Source organism: Lissotriton vulgaris, chromosome 10, assembly GCF_964263255.1.
Source record: "Lissotriton vulgaris chromosome 10, aLisVul1.2, whole genome shotgun sequence".
NCBI classification, from domain to species: Eukaryota; Metazoa; Chordata; class Amphibia; order Caudata; family Salamandridae; genus Lissotriton; species Lissotriton vulgaris.
Window position 1 is genome coordinate 582,677,619 of NC_141698.1, and position 21,212 is coordinate 582,698,830.

Consider the following 21,212-nt stretch of genomic DNA (forward strand, 5'->3'; position numbering starts at 1 on the left):
GGCGAAGTCTGCCAATCTTTTTGGGGATCAGGAAATACCGGGAGTAGCACCCCTGACCCCTCTCCTGCTCTGGAACCACCTCTATCGCACCCTTTCCGAACAGAGCCAGGACTTCTTCCTGCAAGAGCAGCAGGTGGTCCTCCGCACAAAAACCTTGGCAAGGAGGATAATTGGGGGGAAATTCCTGAAAGGGAAGAGCATACCCATTCTCCACGAGATTGAGAACCCAAAGATCCAATGTAATCAATTCCCAATCTAGTAGAAAATGGATAAGCCGGCCCCCCACTGGGCCCATATGACCCGGAATGGCGGATCTAGGGCTGCTTTGCTGTGGTGGCAGGGGGTTGGGAAGAGGAAGAGGAGGAGGAGGAGGAGGCCTGGCGACTAGGACGAGCTCTTTGCTTGCCTCTGTACCACTTGTACAGTGTATTCTGCTGCTGCTGCTGCTGCTGCTGCTGCTGTTGTTGTGGCTGCCTGTAGGTCCGAAAGGAAGACCTGTCAAAACCTCTGAACCTCTTCACAGCAGTACCTCTGGACTGTAGGCCCAAAGATCTCGCTGTTGCTCTGCTGTCCTTGAACCTTTCTAAAGCAGCATCAGCCTTCTTTCTAAAAGATCCTGACCCATCAAAGGGCAAATCCATCAAGGCAGCTTGGACATCTGCAGAGAATTCAGAGGATTTAAGCCATGCCGCTCCTCTTGTAGCCACTGAAGAACCCATCACTCTTGCCACCGAGTCAGCAGTGTCCAGACCACTCTAAATGACCTTCTAGCGGCAGCCTGAGTATCAACAATAACCTCTTGAAAATCCAACCTATCCCCCTGAGGAAGCTTTGGAACCAGCTGTTTGACTGAATCCATCAACGCATGGATATAGCGTCCCATAAGACAAGTAGCATTAATCGATTTGAGCGCCATGCTTGCCGAGGAAAATACTTTTTTAGCAGCCTGGTCCTGCTTCTTTGATTCCTTATCACCAGGAACCTGTGGAAAAGTGCCCGCAGATTTTTTAGAGCAGGCCGCCTGCACAACCTAGCTCTCTGGCAAAGGGTGTGTGGATTAAAAGTCCGGGTCACCAGGCGCCACCCTGTACCTTCTTGCAATTGCCCTTGAAACAGCAGGGGCTGTAAGTGGTCTTTTCCAAACCTCAGATATAGGCTTCGCCAAAGCATCATTGAAAGGGGGCATAGGCTCGACCACAGAGGTAGGCAAATGAAGGACTTCACTAAGTATATTAGCTTTATACTCTGCAGTAGGAAGTGTTAAATTCAACAAGTCTGCAGCCTTCCTTATAACCAAGTGATACGGTGTCACATCCTTAAAAGGGGCATCAGAAACAGAGGCCAAATCACAATCAGGGATTCAAGACCACTAGCCTCTCTCAGATCATCGAAAAGATCTTCTGAATCTTGCAGCTCACCCTCTTCCATTTCTGCTTCACGGTACCTCTGCTCTTCCAGAAGACTCTGTGCCACACGCCTCGACCTCTCCTTCATGAATGAAGTTGACGGATCCGGAATCGACTCCATCGGAGCCGGAGCTGGCATCGAGCCCAAAGCCGAAGGACGAGACAGCTGAACACGAGGTCGGATCGGATTCGGCATTGGCGTCGAAGGTGTCGGCGTCGAAGGTCTTGGCGTCGCAGGCTTCGGCGACAGAGGCTTTGGCGGCTCCGAGAAAAGCCAAGGCGGCGTCGGAGCCGGCATTATTGGCATAAAAGGCGCAGGAGCGTAAGTCTGGGGGATACCCAGATTGTATGCCAATGGACCTGTGGGACAACCGGTGCACCAGAGGGGTACATAGCCCTTGAATAAACTCCATACATAGCGTTCAGGAACTGAGTAGGGTCCTAACCTGGAGCAGGAAAAGCCAGATATGAGTCCACAGGCTGCTCTCGAGGGAGCGGAGTCTTCTCGACTTCGACCTCCACCTCAGGCTGATGCACCGGGGTCGACGAATCCGCAGGCAACAGAGCCTCCTCTTCTCCATCTTCTTCATCTCCTTCACCTTCCTGGTCAGACGAATGAGTCGGAGTGGAGAAGGATTCGACATCGCCTTCGGTGAATGAACAGGCAAATTCACAGGCGAAGCCTCACCATCAGAGACTTGAACCCCCGGAGTCGGAGTCTCCACATCCCTGCGAAGCAACTTCACCTGCGACTTCGGTCTCGAGGTCGAGTCCTTCTCAGAGTGATGACGAGACTCATGAGATCTCTTCTTGTGCTTCTTCCTCGATGACTTCAAAGCATGCACCGAAGACGACCTCAAGCGCGACTTCGAGCGAGACCTCTACCTCGAACGATGAGTCCGTGACCTCAACCTCTTCTTGTCCTTCCTGCTCTTCAACTTTGCAACAAGGAGTTTCGCCTCCCTCTCACGGAGAGCCATAGGATTAATTTTCTTACAGGATGAACAATCCTCGACGTCATGGTCCGAACTCAAACACCAAATGCAGCACTCGTGCGGATTCGTGATAGACATCATCTTGCCGCACTCTACGCAGGGCTTGAATCCAGTCTTCTTCGTGGACATCTCAACACAAAGAAGCAAAAGGACACCGAAATGAAATAAACAGTAACAAAGTTACCAACAAGTACAGAGGATCCATGGAAACCGTTAGCGTCGACGACGCGGAAAAAAGGGAACTGACATCAAACAACCCCCTCCCCCCCACCCCCTTACACTTCTGGGTATCTTCTGAAATAGGCAAGCAAACCATGGTCAAAATGATCATCTGGGAGTCACTCAAATCAGAGTCATAATGAATGCCCTTAACTTCTCCAGGACTATAGGATCAGAGGCACTGGAGGAAAAGTGTGATTGAACAACCTGGACCAGCTTATCTACATTGCATTCCACAGAGACTGGGGATGGTACTATGTGGATGTGAAGCGCAGGAATGTTGTGTTTTCCGATATACAAAAAGGTGTCCAAGACAACAGCCTGGCAATTACCGGCAGACAGCACCGATATACAAAAAGGGTCCAAGACAACAGTCTGGCAATTACCGGCAGATAGTACTACTGGATGCTACGGGAAAGATCTTTGCTGCAGAGGTTCTGGATCAACTAAAAAAATGGGCTTTCACACAGGGACTGATCCCGCTCTACCAAGCAGGCTTTAGGCCAAAGCACTCAGTCCTAGACAATATTGCGATGTTAGAAACTATCCTCGATAAATATGTGGCAGTTAAATCCCAGCCTGTGTATGCAGCATTCATCGACTTTACCACAGCGTTCGACCGAGTGGATAGAGTGCCCCTATGGAAAAAACTGAGGAAATTAGGAATTCCTGAGCAGCTGTTACGAATTATAATTGCACTGCATACAGACACCTGGTGCCAAGTACAAATGGGGAGGGAAAAGGGCCTGACTAACCCGATCACAACCCCTAACGGACTCAAGCAAGGGTGCCTCCTTGCCCCATTGCTGTTCTCCTTATACCTCAGTGATTTGCCTCACCATCTACAGCAAGAACTAAATTTCCCACCAAAGGTAGCTGCCCAAAAAGTTCATGCTCTACTCTACGCGGACGATATTATTGTGTTGGACCAAACACCCTTTGGATTGCAAAACGATCTGGATGCCCTGTATAAGTATACTAAGGAAAATTTTCTAATACCTAATTTAACCAAAACAAAAATAGTCTCTTTCTCAGGGAATAAAAAAAGCAGTAAATATTGTTGGAGACTTGGTGACGAAAAAAATCGAAGAAGTTGAGGAGTATACCTATCTGGGTAGGATCTTCACTAAGTCACTAAAAAACAACCGCCAGTTTCTAAACTTGCAGAGAAAATCAGAGGTGCATGCAGGAGCACTGCTAAGATTATACGCGGCCTCAGGAAATAGACACTTCTCCTCCCTGCTTAAAGTCTACAGTGTGAAGATCCCTGCAGTTTTATCGTATGCCTTGGAATACATTCCTATAAAGCAGTGGACATTCCTGGACCTAAAAGAAGGAAAGATATTGAGGAAGATGCTAAAAGTAGCGCAGTCTATCCCAGTACAAGCACTCCGCGAGCTCCTACTCTCGAGGTATCGTAAACATCATTAGGTGGGCATACAACCTGCTCCACGCATAGGATGGCACACTTCGCTCCCTGCTTAAAACAGAGACCTTTGATAGTGACTCTACGAAGCACGTATTTTATAAAAAAATGTCTTTCGCCTTCAAACTGGCGAATATTAGCACTGATCTGTTGCTGACTTGGACACCGCCTCAACTGAAACTCTTTTTAAAATGCTTCACCCCAAGACTAAGCTATGACCTTGACTCATCGCATTGCGCCAAATTAATTTTATATAAAAACTTTGCTGAATCAGTGGTATTTAAGAAAACCCAGAACTATATAGATTTTAATCTCACTCACGGCGCTAGGAGATTAATCATCCTGCTCCGGTTGGGCACTCTTCCCACCCAAACTTTAACATCAAAATGGCACCAAAACGAGTCACCAATATGTAGCCTATGTAACGGCAGGGAGCAGGCAGGACTTAGAGCATCTACTGTTCACATGCCCCAATTTAAAAGAAGTAGCGGCGAGAGCAAAACATATGCATCCTATATATCTCAGATGCCGAATCTCCACCGTCAAGGAATTGATTATTGCTTGCAAAACCCCCCCTAATGAACTAGTTTGTTATAAACTTTATACATTTTTAAAACCTTTTTGATCTCTGTATTAATTGAATTTTTATATATTATTTGTTGTCCTCAGTAGAGTACCAAACCAAATAAAAACTTGTTACTTGTTGTGTTTTCTGATGTTGCAAACAGGTCTACCCATGGTGTTCCCCGAAATTGGAAAAATTATGTTACCACACCTTGTAAGTCCCATTCATGGAAAGTGTTTGTTCGCCTGCTGAGCTCGTTTGAGTGTTTCCTAGTCTTTGAATGTGGTTTGCTACAATCTGTATGTTTCTTGCAAATGTTTACTTGAATATAAACTGCTAGTTTTGAGAGTAGGGCAGTGAGATGCCGGCCTACCCTGATTGTTCAGGTAAAACAAATAGTTGTGTTGGCTGTATCTAAATCTGTACTCTCTTCCCCTCAAGCTGGTGTTGAAACGCTTTTTGTGTTTAAAAAATGGGTTTCAACTCCAAGTAAGGAAGTGTTTGGTTATCTCCATTGTAAACTGCATTCCTCTAATTTTCACTTGTGCCATGTATGCACCACAGCCAGCATGTGATGCATCCACTGGTATGATGGCCTGATGTAGGGGTGCAGAGAATGTTCTCCACTTTAACATGTTTTTTCTGTTCTAACACTTTACCTTCTTACTGACCTCATCTGTCACAACCACTACATCCTTCTATTTTCCCAATTTGTGTGAGCACTGGTTGTTTCGCCATACCGGAATAGAGCTCATGTGCAGTCTTGTGTTTCGAATTAAGTGAATACAACAATCATACTCAATAGTTTCATCATCATCCTGAATAGAGACTTCCGGTAAAGGTGAGCTTGTTGCAATGTGTGTACCCTGTGTAGAGCAGGGTACACCTTTGCTTTCAGGGAATCCAGATCTGCCTCAGGAATGTCTTTTCTATCTCTGGGGTAGAGAATGATTTTTCCCAATTTTTGTGAACCCCAATTGTGAAGTAAACTCACCACCTTGTGAATCTTTATCTTAAATTGTTTCAAAGTGCTTGCTGTACCAGCCGGTCGTACACGTAAGCATGCACATGAAAAGACAGTATCCTGAGCTGTGTTGCTATAATACTTTAGGTAATCACTCTTGGCGCTGACTTTATGTGAAAGGCCAGTGTAATCAAAGAATTCCCCTTGCTTTAGATATCAATCATACTCTCATTCTCACCACAACTCAAATACAATATCAAATGATACACCCTTTGCCAACCGTGAATATAAGCACATTGACATCTTTGGGGCTCAATTTGCAATCCACGGCTCCCTCACACCAATTAGGCCATCTCCTGGATCCCATCTTTGCTAACTGGGAGGGCATTAAAGTCTCCCCTCCAGTCAGAATAATCTGGTCAGATCATTATATCATTCCGTTCTCTATAGAAAATATGCCTTCAGAAAATAGATCTACCAAACCCCCCCCCCCCTCTGGAGCAGAGAAAATGGAAAAACTTTAATCAAGAGGCATTTAAATGCGCCCTATTAGAAAATCCCCCCAAGCAATTCTCTTCAGGTGGCGTGGAATAGCTATGAAAAATGGGTGTCCAATGCGTTGGACGTAATAGCTCCCTGGACATCTAAGCCCCCTGCTAGGCAATCTAAAACTGCTCCCTGGTTCTCGGAAAAACTTAAACTTGCCAAAGCCAGATGCAAAAACTTAGAACGTAGCTGGAGGAAAAACTATAATTCTGAGTATAAAGTACAGTACAGAACGGAACTAAAAAAGTACCAGAAATTAGGGAGATCAGAAAAAAGTTGTCATCTCAAGAGCAGAATCGATCTAGCAGCTAATCCCATTAGGGAACTCTTTACTATCTATAGAGAGCTTACAGTCCCGTCCAGACTTGAAGCTCAAGATACCTACTCGAGGGAGTTGTGTGACTCTATCGCTGATTTCTTTGTAGGAAAGATCGACAAAATCCATGCTACCTTCATAGAGGACGAGGACCCCCTGAGCAAACTTACGGTAGTTAAAGACACCTACACGGGGAATTCTCGTCTCAAATGTTTTATAACACCTGAGAGACAGGAATTATTAAGCATCGTCAACAGCATACAATCTGGTTCGCCTTGTGACGTTTGCCCGCCGGCTCGCCGTAAAGGAGTCATGGAGAACATGGTCATTGATCAGATTAGTCGTATTGTGTCGCTTTCCTTCCAAGAATGCCGGGTTTTGGACGAGTGGAAAACAGCCCAAGTTATCCCTCTTAAAAAGAAATCTAACATCCACATTTCCCAATTCCAGAATCTCCGCCCTATTTCCCTTCTCCCCTTTTGTGCGAAGATTGTGGAAAAAGTGGTAAATAGGCAGCTCATGAGATATTTGGAGGAACAATCTCTCCTGCACCCCACTCAATCGGGTTTTAGAGCAGGCTACTCTACGGAGTCAGCCTTACTCTTCTCTACTGAGTGCCTTAGACAAATAGTGGATGAAGGAGAGACAGCAGCGTTGGTTCTATTAGATCTTAGTGCAGCTTTTGACACCGTGCTGCACACAACGCTGCTGTCGCGGCTGTCTGACATGGGAGTGGAGGGACGGGCCTTGTCCTGGATAAAATCTTTCTTGGCCAACAGGAGCTTTCAGTTGCACTGTCCCCCTTTCAAATCCTCTCTCAGGAAGGCAAGCCATGGGGTTCCCCAGGGCTCAAGCCTGAGCCCTACTTTGTTTAACATCTATATGGAACCCCTGGCTCGCATAGTAAAGCATTTGGGGTGGGCATTGTCAGCTATGCTGATGACACCCAATTGATGTTCAAGCTCACGCCCGACCACAGAAAAGATGCCACCAATTTCTCTAACTGTCTGTCATCAGTGGCATCATGGATGAATATCAATTGCCTGCGCCTTAATGGCGATAAAACAGAACTGCTAGTGGTAGGGAAATCAGTTTCAGCATGGTCACACATGTGGTGGCCTACGGAACTAGGTAACCCACCTTGTCCTGCGGATTCGGTGCGTAACCTGGGCATAACACTTGACTCAGATCTCTCCTATAAATCTCATGTCAGTAAAGTGACAGCCAGGTGCTTCAGCATACTGAAGGTCCTCCGTAAGGTTTTAGACCTCCTTCCCATCGAAGCCAGAAAGACCATCGTCCATGCCTTGGTGACCCCCCATCTTGACTATGGGAATGCTCTGCTTATAGGTTTGGGCAAAAAAGGCCTACACTAACTCCAGTGCGTTCAGAACGCTGCCGCTTGCCTTGTGCTCAGACTTCCCCGCAGAGCATCTGGGAAATCCGCTCTGGCTAAACTCCATTGGCTCTCTATTAAGGAGCGAATCAAATTCAAGTCCCTCTGTTTCGTGCATCGTATCGCCCATGGCAAAGGTCCAGAATATTTGAAAAATCTTTTCACTATGCATCGCCCCATCAGGAACCTAAGATCGTCTGGTACGATGCTGTTCAAACTCCTTAGAATCACCAGAGCTGGGATGGGTGGGTATTCGTTTAGATACCTGGCTTCCAAATGCTGGAACGAACTCCCGCTCGATCTCCGAATGGAACCCTCTGAAACTAGGTTCTGGGGAAAACTCAAAACGTTCCTGTTCCCCCTGCATAGCCCCCCTCTTCACTTTGCACTTCATGGCTCACCCTTGCCCTTGCCTCTGGCGAAGTAGTAGTATTTAGCGCGGGGACACACTGTTTTCTGTGCAACCAGGCGCTTTAAAAATGGTATTATTATTATTATTATTATTATTATTATTATTATTATTATTATCTTCCACCCTACTGTCTCCAGTCTCTTGCTTCCTTATCTAGAGGGGGAGCCATGGAAATGGTGATTTTGCCATTTTTCTAGCGGTGGGTACCATTATTAGAGAATCAGGTTCTACAAGAGATTGTATATATTTTGGGTCTTGTCTGGATGCCCTATAATTTTCCCTATTCTGGGGGTTACAACTTTAAATTATGGTGAATTGCTGTCCACTTCTCTTCCTTGCTGTTTCTCTTTAAACAGGACTTTAAATTTCTATGAGGAAACAGATGTCCTCCTTTTCTACCTCCCTTTGAAAACCAAAGGAGTCAGCAGATTTTTTAACTACCTCATGGTACATTAAGATATGACCTTGGAGTGAAAGTTATTTTTTATTTTAAAACTTTTTATTGTTCAGTTCAAAGCATCCACAAGACCACATGCAATAAAACAAATATCATTCAAATCAAATGCCATTCATAGCAGAGAGGTAAATATATCATTATAGCATTTTTTACAATAAAATCTCTAAATGTTGAAGCATAGGTTGCCATATTTTCAGCCCTAATTGTTTCTTCTTCAAAGATTTAATACAAGACAAATTAAATTCGAGATGGAAAACATTATAAAATTTGGCACGCCACATTTCATATGCTGGAGCCTCTGGTTTCAACCATATTGTGGCAATACATAATCTAGCCACTGCCATTGCCATAAAAAAAATTAAAAATAAGGGTAGCAAATCTGCATACTTTCTTCATCTTTGCCCACCCCAAAAAGCAGCATTTCCTTATTTATAGAGCATTGCACCGTAAATGTTTCTAGCAAGAATTGCTCGATAGATAAGAAAAATTGAGTAAGTGCATCCCAATCAAAAAATATATGAACAATATCTGTTGCTTCCATCTGACATCTGAAGCATTTTCCATCATGAATACCACCCCACTTCATCATTTTAGCTGGCGTGTGATATAGGTTAAAAAGAGTTTTGTAATGTTGGGTGCGTAGATTTCCAGACAGAATTACTGCACCCGCTATGTCAATTGACTCTTGCATCACAAAACCTGCATTACCCAATCTAATCTGCCACTTTGTATCCTGAATAGCAATATAATCTTGTTGCTGAGAAAGCAATATTTCATATAGCATCCCAATCTTTGCCCCTCTTAGCAAAGCTTCAATAAATTCATTACATACAATACCCTGTGATCTGCAATGTTTATATAGAAAATCACGCAGCTGTAAATATTTAAAGAAATCATTCTTGGTAATTGCATACATTTCCATTAAATCGATAAAGGACACCAGTGCCCATCCTTGAAAATATCTCCTAAACGCCAAACTCCTTTTTCTCTCCATGCTTTCATCTTTGTATCATATAAACCTATCCGTAATGCATTGCAGCTGGGCTAATTGTGTCCGTGACAACTCCAAGGGAACCGTCTGAAAATAATAAAGCACTTTTGGGAGTATACACATCTTCAACACATTGCGACGCCCAACCATTGTCAAGTGTAGGCATTCTACCTTTTCTAGCTGTCTTTTAACCGACCCTAATGTATCAGCCCAATTTACTTCAATTATTTCCTGAATGGACATCCTAATTTTAATCCCCAAATATTTAGCCTCTGGTGTTACTCATGGCTCACCTGGGCACCACCATGCAGTGCACACAACTTGGGTTTTGGAAGTATTTAATTCGTACCCAGCAACCTGTCCAAACTCTTGCGTCAGGCGTTCAACCTTGCTTAGTGCTGTAGCTGGATCCGATGTCACAACCGCAATATCATCGGCATAAGCAAGGACACAAACTTCATACTCACCCACTAACATTGATTGTATAGAGTTAGTAAACTCCAACCGCTGTAGTAGTGAATCTATATAAAATGCGAAAAGCAGTGGAGAGCTTGGGCATCCCTGCCGTGTTCCCCTGGTAATGTGTACAAAGGATGATTCATGCCCCATAGTACATATTTTAGCTCGAGGACGCTTATACATAATTTTAAAGGACTTTAAAAACAGAGGTGCAAATCCCATCTTACGCATAGTAGCCCATAAAAAGCCCATGTAACACAATCAAATGCTTTTTCAGCATCTAAAAAAATAATACCGATATTCTTCTGTATTGCGGTTGCATAATCTATCAATGATATAACCCTGTACAAGTGATTTCCCCTGCTTCTATCAGGGAGAAACCCATGTTGATGTTGAGATAGAAGCGGCGGAAGAACTTGGACAAGCCGGGTCGCCAATATTTTAGAATATATTTTGGTATCGGCATTAATTATTGATATGGGCCTATATGAGCCAGGAGATTGGGAGGGCTTGTCCTTTTTTTTAAAGACAATATATTAGCCTCTTCCCAAGACACCAGATAATTTCCACCTTGAGCAGCGATAAAAGTAGCAAGCATGTCCTCCTTAATAGTACCAAATAGCAGTCGATAATCCTCCAAAGGAAGTTTATCCGGTGCCGGATGCTTTCTCCAGCGCTAAGTCTTCCACTGCCAACTGTAATTCTTGCATGGAAATTGGGGCCTCTAGCCCTTCCCGCTCAGGAGACCCAAGTTGGCAGAAGTAAAAATCCTGGAGGTATAAATCTATTAGATCCGCTGTAAAATGATCTTGAGTGTATAGCACTTTGTAGTACTCACGGAACACCCCCATGATACCGTCCATAGTTTCTACCAAATCCCCTTTATCATTCTCCAATATCTCGATACGTTGAGCCACCTGTCTACCCCGCATTCTTTTGGCCAGGCATCTGCCCGTTGCCTCTCCATATTCATATCTTTCAGCTTTATAAATCTTATACTGAGTAGCTATGTCCTGACTCCATACCCCGTTGATCCTAGCTTTGCAGCTAGCAACCTTAGTTTGCGCAATTTTTGAGTCAGTATTGAATTGAATTGTATCAATAAGCTCACATTCAGCCACACTATGTTCCTCAATCAAACCTGCTATCAAGGCTTTTTGCTGTTTTTGCCCAGCCATAACTGCATGTTTCGTCCCTAAGGTCAGCTTTAAAGGAGTCCCAAATCATTGGTTGAGTAGCAGTGCCTCGATTATATTAAAAAAACTCTTTAGCCCACACCTTGATATGAGTTATATATACTCGTCACTGACAAGCTTTTTACTAAAGGTAAATACTCGTACTTCACGTCTCACCTTAAAGCAAGTCAAATCAATAACTACCGGGCTATGATCAGAAGTAATCCGAGGCATTACTTCCATCTTTGCACCAACAGTAAGACAGTGGGGTAAAAAAATGTAATCTAACCTCACCAGCTTAGAGTGGGGAGAAGAAAAAAAAGTATACCCTGGATTCGTAGGTTTTAACACTGGCCAGCCGTCGATTAATCCATGTTGTGATAGCAGCTGGTTTAGAGCCCTGTTTACCTTTGGCTTGCGGCCTTTATAGTGCTGAAAGTGAGAATCCCATGTATGGGCGTCTCCATGTATATTAAAATCCCCAAGTAATATCAAAGGGGTTACCCACTGTGCAAGTTCAACGTTTAAAAACTCCAGGATTTCAGCCTCATCTAAATTAGTGCCAATAACTGTACTTATTGTAACCTTTGTACCCCCTACTATACATTCAGTGATCGCCCACCGCCCAAGATTATCCACCCGCATCCTACCCGTACCGACGACAGCCCGACTAACCATTATGGCCACGCCTCTATTCATAGTAGATTGCCTAGATACAGCTAGCAATGTAAATCCCAATTCAGAAAAAATCTTATAGTTTGACCAAGGAATGTGGGTTTCTTGCAAACAGAGAACATCAGGATTAATTAGGCGCAGCTCATTAATCACACGTTTCCTTTTCAAAGCATTATTAAGACCACAAACATTAAAGGAGCAGATTCTTAAATTCCTAGCCATCATCAACACTTATAAATTGCTGGTCATTAGCGGCTAACCAAGAAACTAAATCTACTTTGCATTTCTTAACACAAATGCTATGAACTGACTTTTTAAGAGTGAAAGTTCTAAAGGGTATATGGCTAACACTTCTTGCCCAGATGTCTTCCCAAAAATGTTTCCTCCTCCCTATATATTTCAAATTCAAATGTTACATCCTTAGCTTCAGGGTGAGTAAAGGAACTCTTCCTCTCACTCTTTGTGCCTGCTTCTACCTCGTGTACTGTTTCTACTAATTTAGGCATTACCACCTTTGCCTTGGTCTCTTAATGCCCACATGCGTAGGGATCTTGCGATGTTACATAGCTCCTCAATCGCCTTTATCTTTTTAATAAGTATGTCGCTTTTAGCTGGAGGTGTCCTTTTCTTCCTCTTGACTTTAGTGATGTCGGATGCTTTTTTTGAACCCATGGAACTTGTCATTTGAAGGAGCTTATTCCACCTTCCCATTTTGAATTTAATCGTACTCTAAACTCTCTACCAGTGGCTTTTTCTTGTGAGTCAATACAATGGGAAGTATCCCAAACTCATTTGATGGTATGCTTCTCTTTATGTGGCTTTACATTCTCCCACAAAGACCAAGACATTGCTGCTTTCCCGGACAATTGGTTGCCTTTTCTTTAGACTTCGATTATGGTTTCTTGCGTTGGAGCACTGAAGGTTTAAGGTCTCTCTAATGGAACGCACTTTCGACCTCTGGAGGAATTTCCTTGAGATCTTGGTCCTCCTGGAATTCACCCCTACCTTCATCTGCCGCTATTTCATTCTCTCTGAAAAAGCCCAAGTCCTCCATCAAAGGAGCGTTTCTCTTTTGCCTCTCTAGATCTTGTAGTCCTGCAATGTCTGCCATCACAGAATGGGCAAGTAATACCTTGTTCCTGTGAACAAGGGTCTTTGATTTGAAAAGGGAACACACGCAACAGTCTAGGCAGAACATGATGTTCGGCAAACTTCCAACGGAAGTTGTGGCAAAACTTAAAGATTTTTCTCATAATATAAAATTATGTTGAGTAATTTCAGGGTTCCCACCTTCCTCAACTATCACAAAGTACGCCAAAGAGACTAAAAACATTGAATTAACATTGAGCCCATGTCCCACCCCCAACCCAGCTCTTTTGTATCTTTTGGAGTTCTGTCAACAAAAATAATCTATAATGGTCATCACATATGGGGGAACTCTGGCCTTATGGCCGATGTCATACTCAGACTCCATCTTTATGGACACTCACCAAAGCATGAAATACTTTTGTAACGTAAAACTTCTGGAGTCAATCCTAGATGCCACAAATATGCACAGCATATGAATCTAGAGGAGGCTTCATGCGCAAAACCCTGGCATAGCATGTACAAATCAACTTCTGCTCCCGTTACACAGTAGTGGATTCATAGTAAACTAGAAAGAATAACTCTCATTAAAATAATAACAGAGGATGCTCTCAGAGTACCAGGAATGCCGCTCTAGAACATACGGCCTGCAACAAACCAATATGGCCCACGCCTGTGGTTCTTTCTGCCTGGGGAGTCATAACACCAATACATAGAAATAAATCACTTTAAATAGAGTAGCCAGACCAAACAAAGTACCAAATGAGTCATACTCCTGTGCCACTCTCTCACTCTTTTGTATCGTCAAATAATGTCAGATGTTATCTTGCCTTGCTAACATCAGGCTTGGTCAATTATTTGTAAATGATTTTAACATAATACTTATATGTGTCTTATTCTGTTTCAAAATCACTTGAATCTCCTACAGGGGACCCCCTGTTACTGACTCGTACAAAACTCTGCAAATTTGTCAAATACATTGTCTGCTTTTTACCCTGAACTATCTCTGTGAAGCTGACATATGCTGGATAAAACCAAGCTCCACTTCTAATAACAATATGGCTAGAGATTTGATCAAGAGGCAAGCGCTGCTGACTTTGAAACTGGAGAAAACAGTTTGAAGCCTGACCTTGGCTCAACATATTCTAGACAAATCATATTTGAAAAACAACTCTTGCCTCCTTGGTCACTGAAAGTTATCAGTCGATCTTAAGCACAATAGCACGGCCAAAATACCAGAAAATGCACATATTACAGTTTCAGCTTCATCTGGACCCTTATAGTCTACTATTGGAGGGCAGTCTGAGCTCTGGTTTTCCAAGCATGGAACTTGCTCTCCCTGATGCACATGAAAAAATGTAGGATATAGGAAGCCTGCTTTATGATACAATCAGCCATGTTAAACACACGATTGAAGAATAATTTCCCATCCATCCCGCCAATAAAGGGATTCCTTGGGAGCGGATGAGGAATTTTTATTTAGACGTAGCTTTCCCCAGACACACCAATATACAAAGAGCTCCCTGGAACACAGTTGAGCCCACCCTGATTTCTAGGGGGTCAGAGTGAACCCGATGAGGAAGCATGCCACTACTAAAATGGGTAAGCGTTGCATATAAAAAAAGATTCATTTTCATTTTTCCCACCTCTTACAGAGGTGGTGTCTAGTCATGAAGCACACCATGGCTCTCAATAGGCAGAGGGATACTCTGATTCTTATTGGTTATGTTCAAATGCCATAAATGTAAATGAAGTGTCAGAGGTGCAAGATGTTCCATTGATATATTTGCAAGGGCACTTGATACAGGAGTGCCCAAACACTTGAAAAGTAAAAAGGTTAAACAATAGCCCACTTGTACAAAACATTGGGGGATGACAGGATGAGAAATGCAGGCAAACACACCTAAATTGTACTGCAGCATTTACCAAATTTGGTAGGACCCATGCTACACAATAATGCATGTCCTCCGTCACCCAAACGTTGTATGGGGTCACAGTCGTCGCAGGGGTAAGAGCCAGGACACTTGTGATACGGCAATGTAGCTGCAACAGGACCCTACTAGAATGTGCAACCCTACAAATGGCAGCCCCGCATATCATTCCTGTGAGTCATATTTATGCACATGGCACTGTAGACAATACTGCATTCATTACAATGTAAAGCGAGTAAAAAGAAATGATGATCTCTGTTGTCTCGTCTGCAAAACAATCCACCTAAAGGAACCGGCGTAACTAACAAACCTGCTTACCATCCAAGGTAGTCAAAGAGAGCTTAGAAGTGAGACTCATATTTGAAATTACCAAAATTCAAAACCACTCAGCAAACCTTCACAGGTGCTGCCTCTAATTTATTAGATCTACCTTTTCAATGAAAACCTCAAACCTATACCATATTTATGGAACCTGTTAAAACCTCTTATTTACCTTCACTTCAAATAATGCAACTCTTTGCCTGGTTCTGATAACCCCTTGCCTACTACTCATATGGTCTCTCGATTTGACTTTTTGTTGTTGACACTTATGTGTGTAAAGAGCACATGGTGCAGATGAGCTATAAAAACTGTTAGATATATAAAATAATAAATTGCACAACATGTAAACATCGTTGTTCCCTTTCAGCCCCACCTTTCATGTTTAAAAAAAATTCTAATCAGGAAACAAGCAATGGCAAAGCCAACAGTTCTCACCTTTGGAACTATTGCTTTTGCCAATGATTTTTGTGCAAAATCAGCTAGATGATGTGAAGCATTGCCGAAAGTATAAAGGCACAATGAAATGAGCACTTCATTTTGTAGGTACCATTATATTTGATGTGTGCATGCAAGCCAACAATATGACATGAATGCCATTTTTAGGCTTAGCCTGCAGAGCGCTTGCACAGTGCTCATGAAATCTATTGTATTCAATAAAAATCTTAAAAGGGGCTTCCATCTCGCCCACTTGCTTTTCATTGGTTCCTGTGCTTGCCACTTACTTTAAATCAATTTATATTGGGTGTAGAATACTATTTCCTGTTGTTATTAGTGTCATTGCTCTTATCAGTGTCCCGTGGACCTTCTTCATACACTTTTGGGGAACTTTCTCTGTTTTTTTACGTTTTGCCTGCACAGCGCTTGCGGCAACCAGGAGAGACCACAGAAGGTCTCCCAAGCCCCGGCTTCCAACATTGCAGCACTTTCTTGCTTTAACTACATGAAGTCCCTGGTAGGACCGCAAAACACTGTATAGAAGCTAACTGGAGCTTCCACCAATGAATTCACATGAACTAGCCATTCAATGCATGCTCTGTAACAAAAGCACCCCCTGTGTTTACTATAATGTCATTATTTTAATTCTAGGCACTTGAATTACATATTTAAAAAAACAGCTGAGAATAAACTAAACAAGCACCTTCAACAACCTAAAGTCAGAATAAGCGGTTTACATTGGGGTTAATGGGTCATTGTTTTGATCAGTGTGGGACTTTGCCATGATAAAGAATAAATATTTTGCATGTGTGGTATCTTCCATTCCCTGGGGCAGAGCCTGCTTTTGGCATGGGCAAGCTAGGCCAAGGTCGCCAATTTTCAGAGGGCACATGGAACTGTCTGCATTACATTTAGGCTGACAACAGCGTCCTATTACTTGACTCCCATTATTCAGACTAAACTGCTTTTAATCTTGTTTTATTTGCTGCAGGTGCTGTTTTACACTCCATTCTTCACTTGCCATCTCTATCTCACCCCCTGCCGGTACACAACAACACCACCATGCGCACCACCAACAATTTCAGCTACACCGAGAGTGAATCAGAATTTTTGGGGGAGGGGCAGAGAAGTTTGTGCTCAGAGGTGAATTTACTGCTTTCATGTGTTAATGAACTGTAAACACAAAATGGATCCCCTCCTACATTATTCAAATCACCAGTAGAGAGAAGGACACCAAATGTATTTCTGCCTAAGGCGTTATCCGAGAAAGGGCAGGCTCTGGCCTGGAGTGGCTGTATGGGCATTTAAGAAGTTGCAATTTGAAACATGTTATCACGTTGGCCCACAGAGCTTACCTCTGGGGGAACATTGGTGCATAGAATGGATCTGGGGCGGTTCTTAGGCTGGGAAGGTGTGGGTACTCCGGCTGTCACAAATAAACTTGTCCACTTGGATTGGTGCAGGCAGAAGGCTTTTTTGTGTATTTCTTAACATACTGGTTAGTAAATGAACCCAAGCACATGAGATGCAATGAACTGCCGGGGATCACACGGTGTGGCTGATGGAAGAAGCTGTGATTATAAAGTGTGAATACAGGTTTCATAGCTAGCTGAGAAGCCACCACACCCCATCCTCTCTTTCGCATTGTATAACAACCCTGTGTGCAGATCCCTAAGAACATTTAAATAAATATGTCTGTTTACTGAGCATTCACCACAAACTAATCTCCCTCCAGGTGACCCATTAACAGGTGCTATAATTATCTGACTTAATGGTATTCAAACAGCGATAGCTCAAGTTGTCGCATACCAGGCTTGGGCAGCTTGCCATTTCTTACATTTTTTTTTATTTTTTAACTATGCACCCACGAATTTATTTGCAGGTGTCAAGTTAACTAAAGGCCAATTTGCAAGAATGCAAAGAATAAAACCAGAGTTGCAAAGGCTGCTTCCCCTGACAAGAGATAACTTGACAGCACTGGGTTTTATTTTTTTTACTTTGGGTAGCTAAAAGGATGAGTCATCCTGCTAGGTTTCGATCCTGTGAGTGCCTCCAACTTGACTCCCTTATTCAAGTTTCAAGTTTCAAGTTTTATTTATTATGATAAGGAACTCTTTATGAGATCCACATAAAACAAAATATACATACAAAACAAAAAATACATAAGATATTATTCCATCACAATTAGAAGAGACATCCTAGTACAGGTCCAAAAAACATTTAAAAAAGTTGTACAATTTAAAAGAAAACATTTCATTAGGTGGGTTAATCAAGGCCGCCTTAAATGAAGAAGCAGATAAAATGTTGAGTTGTAAGCAAATTGGTCTTAACCATCTACGCCTGCAAGACATCAGTGCAGGACAAACAAACATGACGTGATCTAAGTCCTGATCATACAATTGACAAAGATCACAGCGTGCCGAATGGCCATACCAGCTGGCATGTAGAACTTTCAACGGAAGCAAATTTTGTCTTAATAAGTACACAAGGCGTCTAACGCCATGAGAGATGTTCCAGTACATATAAGGTTGAGCTTTCCGCAAGGTATAAGACTCAATAACAGGCGTACAACCTTTTTTCGCTAGACAGAAGTCTCTATCCTGACAAAACCCCAATTCCCAAGAGGCCGACTTCAGAATGGTTTTTAATTGATACGAGGATAATGAAAATAGAGTCTCCTCATCCAATTTCAATTGTAGCACGGCAAATCTGAAGTTTTTTACAATCAAGGAGAAATCATTAAAAGATCCTAATAATTCATTTTTTATAAGATCTCTTAAGGTATTAGGCTCACTTTTAGATAAAGCTACTACCCAACGTATGATGCTTGCCAGACCTTGAACCCAGCTGCTACGTAAACCCAGTTCCTGTCTCAAGGAAGCAGTCGAATTTGCTGTACCTACAGACATTAGACTACGTAAAATTTTCCCTTCCGCTGAGTTTAAAAAGCTCCACTTTTTTAGATCAATTAACTCTGTTCCGTATAACAGGGAGGCAGGAACTTTCGCTCTGAAAACATCTAAAAGAATAGAAAAATGCCTTCTACCTGTGGCTTTATACAGGGAAACTAAACTCTTTCCCTGTGAAATAGCCTTCCGTGAGTTATTGTCAATGTGTAATTTGTCACTTAAATTATAAGTGACAATTTTACCCAGGAAGGTGTAAGATTTCACACTTTCCAATTTTTTCCCCCCACAACCCAAGGATAATTAAAGCATTTGGGCTTCTTTCTACCAGAGAAGCAAATCACTTTACTTTTTGCTGTGTTTATCGATAGGAAATGACTTTCAGCATATTCAGAGAGTGCTTGCAACCGATTGTTCAGGCCCTTTGGGGTGAGATCCAAAATCAAGATGTCGTCTGCATACATAAGGCATGCAATTGGAACTCCACCCAAAGACGGGGCAATACCGGCGCAAGCAGAGAGGGTGACGGGTAAGTCAACTGTATATAGGGAAAATAGCAAAGGAGCCAAAAGGCAACCTTGCTTCAACCCATTGGAAGTAAAAATTATTTTAGATACACCACGTTCACCTCCAAGTAGAACTCTACACCAGGTGTCTGAATAAAGGGCGCGAATTAACTTAATAAGGAAAGGGGGCATACCTAAATCAAATAACTTTCTCCACAGCAAAATTCTGTCTACTTTATCAAAAGCGGTGGAGAAGTCAATAAAGGCGCCATATACCTGACCACCACGGACTTTCACTTATTTTTCTGTGATAACTTGCAATGCCGTCAAGTTATCTAGAGTTCCATGATTTTGTCTGAAACCTGTTTGTTCCATGGGAAGGATTTTATATTCAGATACCCATTGGTTCATTAAAGTAAGCACACATTTTGCGAAAACCTTACCAATCGCATCAAGTAAAGCAATTTGACGGTAATTTTGTGGTAGATCTCTTGCCCCTTTTTTATATAAAGGGACAATAATACTTCCTTTCCAGGAAGGGGGGACTGTTCCACTGGAAAAACAAAATTTAAACACTGGAAAGAGAATTTTGCTCCAAAGTTCACTCTGGTGTTTTAATACTGAAATTGGGATTTTATCAGGACCCATCGCACCAGAGGAGCGCATATTCTTAATGGCAGATTCAATTTCCTTTTCCGTTGGACAGTCAAATATACGTGAGACATTATCAAATTCAGCATTATAAACTTGAGAATTATTGTTGCTGTACAACTTCTCGATATAATGGACCCACACCTGTTCCTCAATGGCAATAGGAGTGGGACTGGCTCTGGTACCACAACCTTTGCCAATTAAGGACCAGAATGTCTTGGCTTGGCCATTATAAGAAGCTTCCCTCAGTTGTATCCAGAGGGCATCTTCCTTGGAGCGTTTTAAACGGGCCTTAAGCCTGACTCTCCTTCTTTTTAAGATAAACAACTTAGTCTTAGCTTCTTGGGTAAAGAATAAAAATTGCCCCCTTATAACTTTGTTTATTTCTCTGTTTAAAGCCCGTAGGGGATGAGGGACTACGAAGGATTGTTTCACACCTGGTTTCTTTTTCGCTCTAGACGTTACAGAATCTAAAAAGTTAATAAAACTCAACAACTCTCTCCCTTCCCAGAGGGGTAAATTCTCAACAGTAAAATACAAAAGAGGCACCACACTTTCAAAGGTACAAGTGTTCCAAAAACATTTCCCTGAGTTGGAATCAAAATTCACAAAATCTGTATCCAAACTCCACGGATCCACTTTCGGGAGATTAACGGAGACTGAAAGCATCAACGCATTATGGTCACTAAGGTTGGACTCAATGACCTTCATATCCTTCAATAGGAAAAAACAGGCATAATTTACCATGATAAAATCAATAATAGATTTTCCCTTATTTGATTTATGCGTATAAGCTGCCGGGGTGTCAGACGGAAGCCTCCCATTTACTATTAAGCATTCAACTTTATGAAGTCCTTCTAAAATAAGTTTCCCTCTTTTGTTAGTTTTAATTTTGGTAGGTAACTGGGCTGATGGTATATTCAAAGACTCTTCCATTTGAATATTTCTAAACAACTCCAACCCACAGTTAGATATATTACAATTCAAGTCCCCAAACAATAACACATGCGGAGTCGGGGAGATATCCAACGCTTTGGTTAAAAAAGTGAACAAAGTTTTTAGACCAGCATTAAAGCTACAATTGGGAGGAATATAAATATTTATCACAATCAACGATCTATTAGGGCAATCCTCAAATACATCTTTTAAGGTTATTGCTTGAAACAGTTTCCCTGGATCGAGATAGTGTGAATAATTCCATTGCAATCTATTAGATAACAAGCATGCTAATCCTCCCTTTGCATGGCCTCTTCTGGTCCTGATTGCGCTATGTTCCAGAACAAAGTAATCTTTTTCCAAAGCTAATCTTCCTTCGACCCAGGTTTCTTGCAAACAAATTATATCTGCCTTTTGAGAATTCAAGAAACATAATTT

At 42.4% G+C, this 21,212-nt stretch overlaps 1 protein-coding gene across 1 annotated transcript in view; it reads right to left on the reverse strand.

Moving 5' to 3' along the window:
* SNX29 (sorting nexin 29) overlaps window positions 1-21,212 on the reverse strand; it is a 1,754,850-nt gene that overhangs the window by 1,101,640 nt on the left and 631,998 nt on the right. The gene's annotated exons all lie outside the window — the stretch shown is intronic.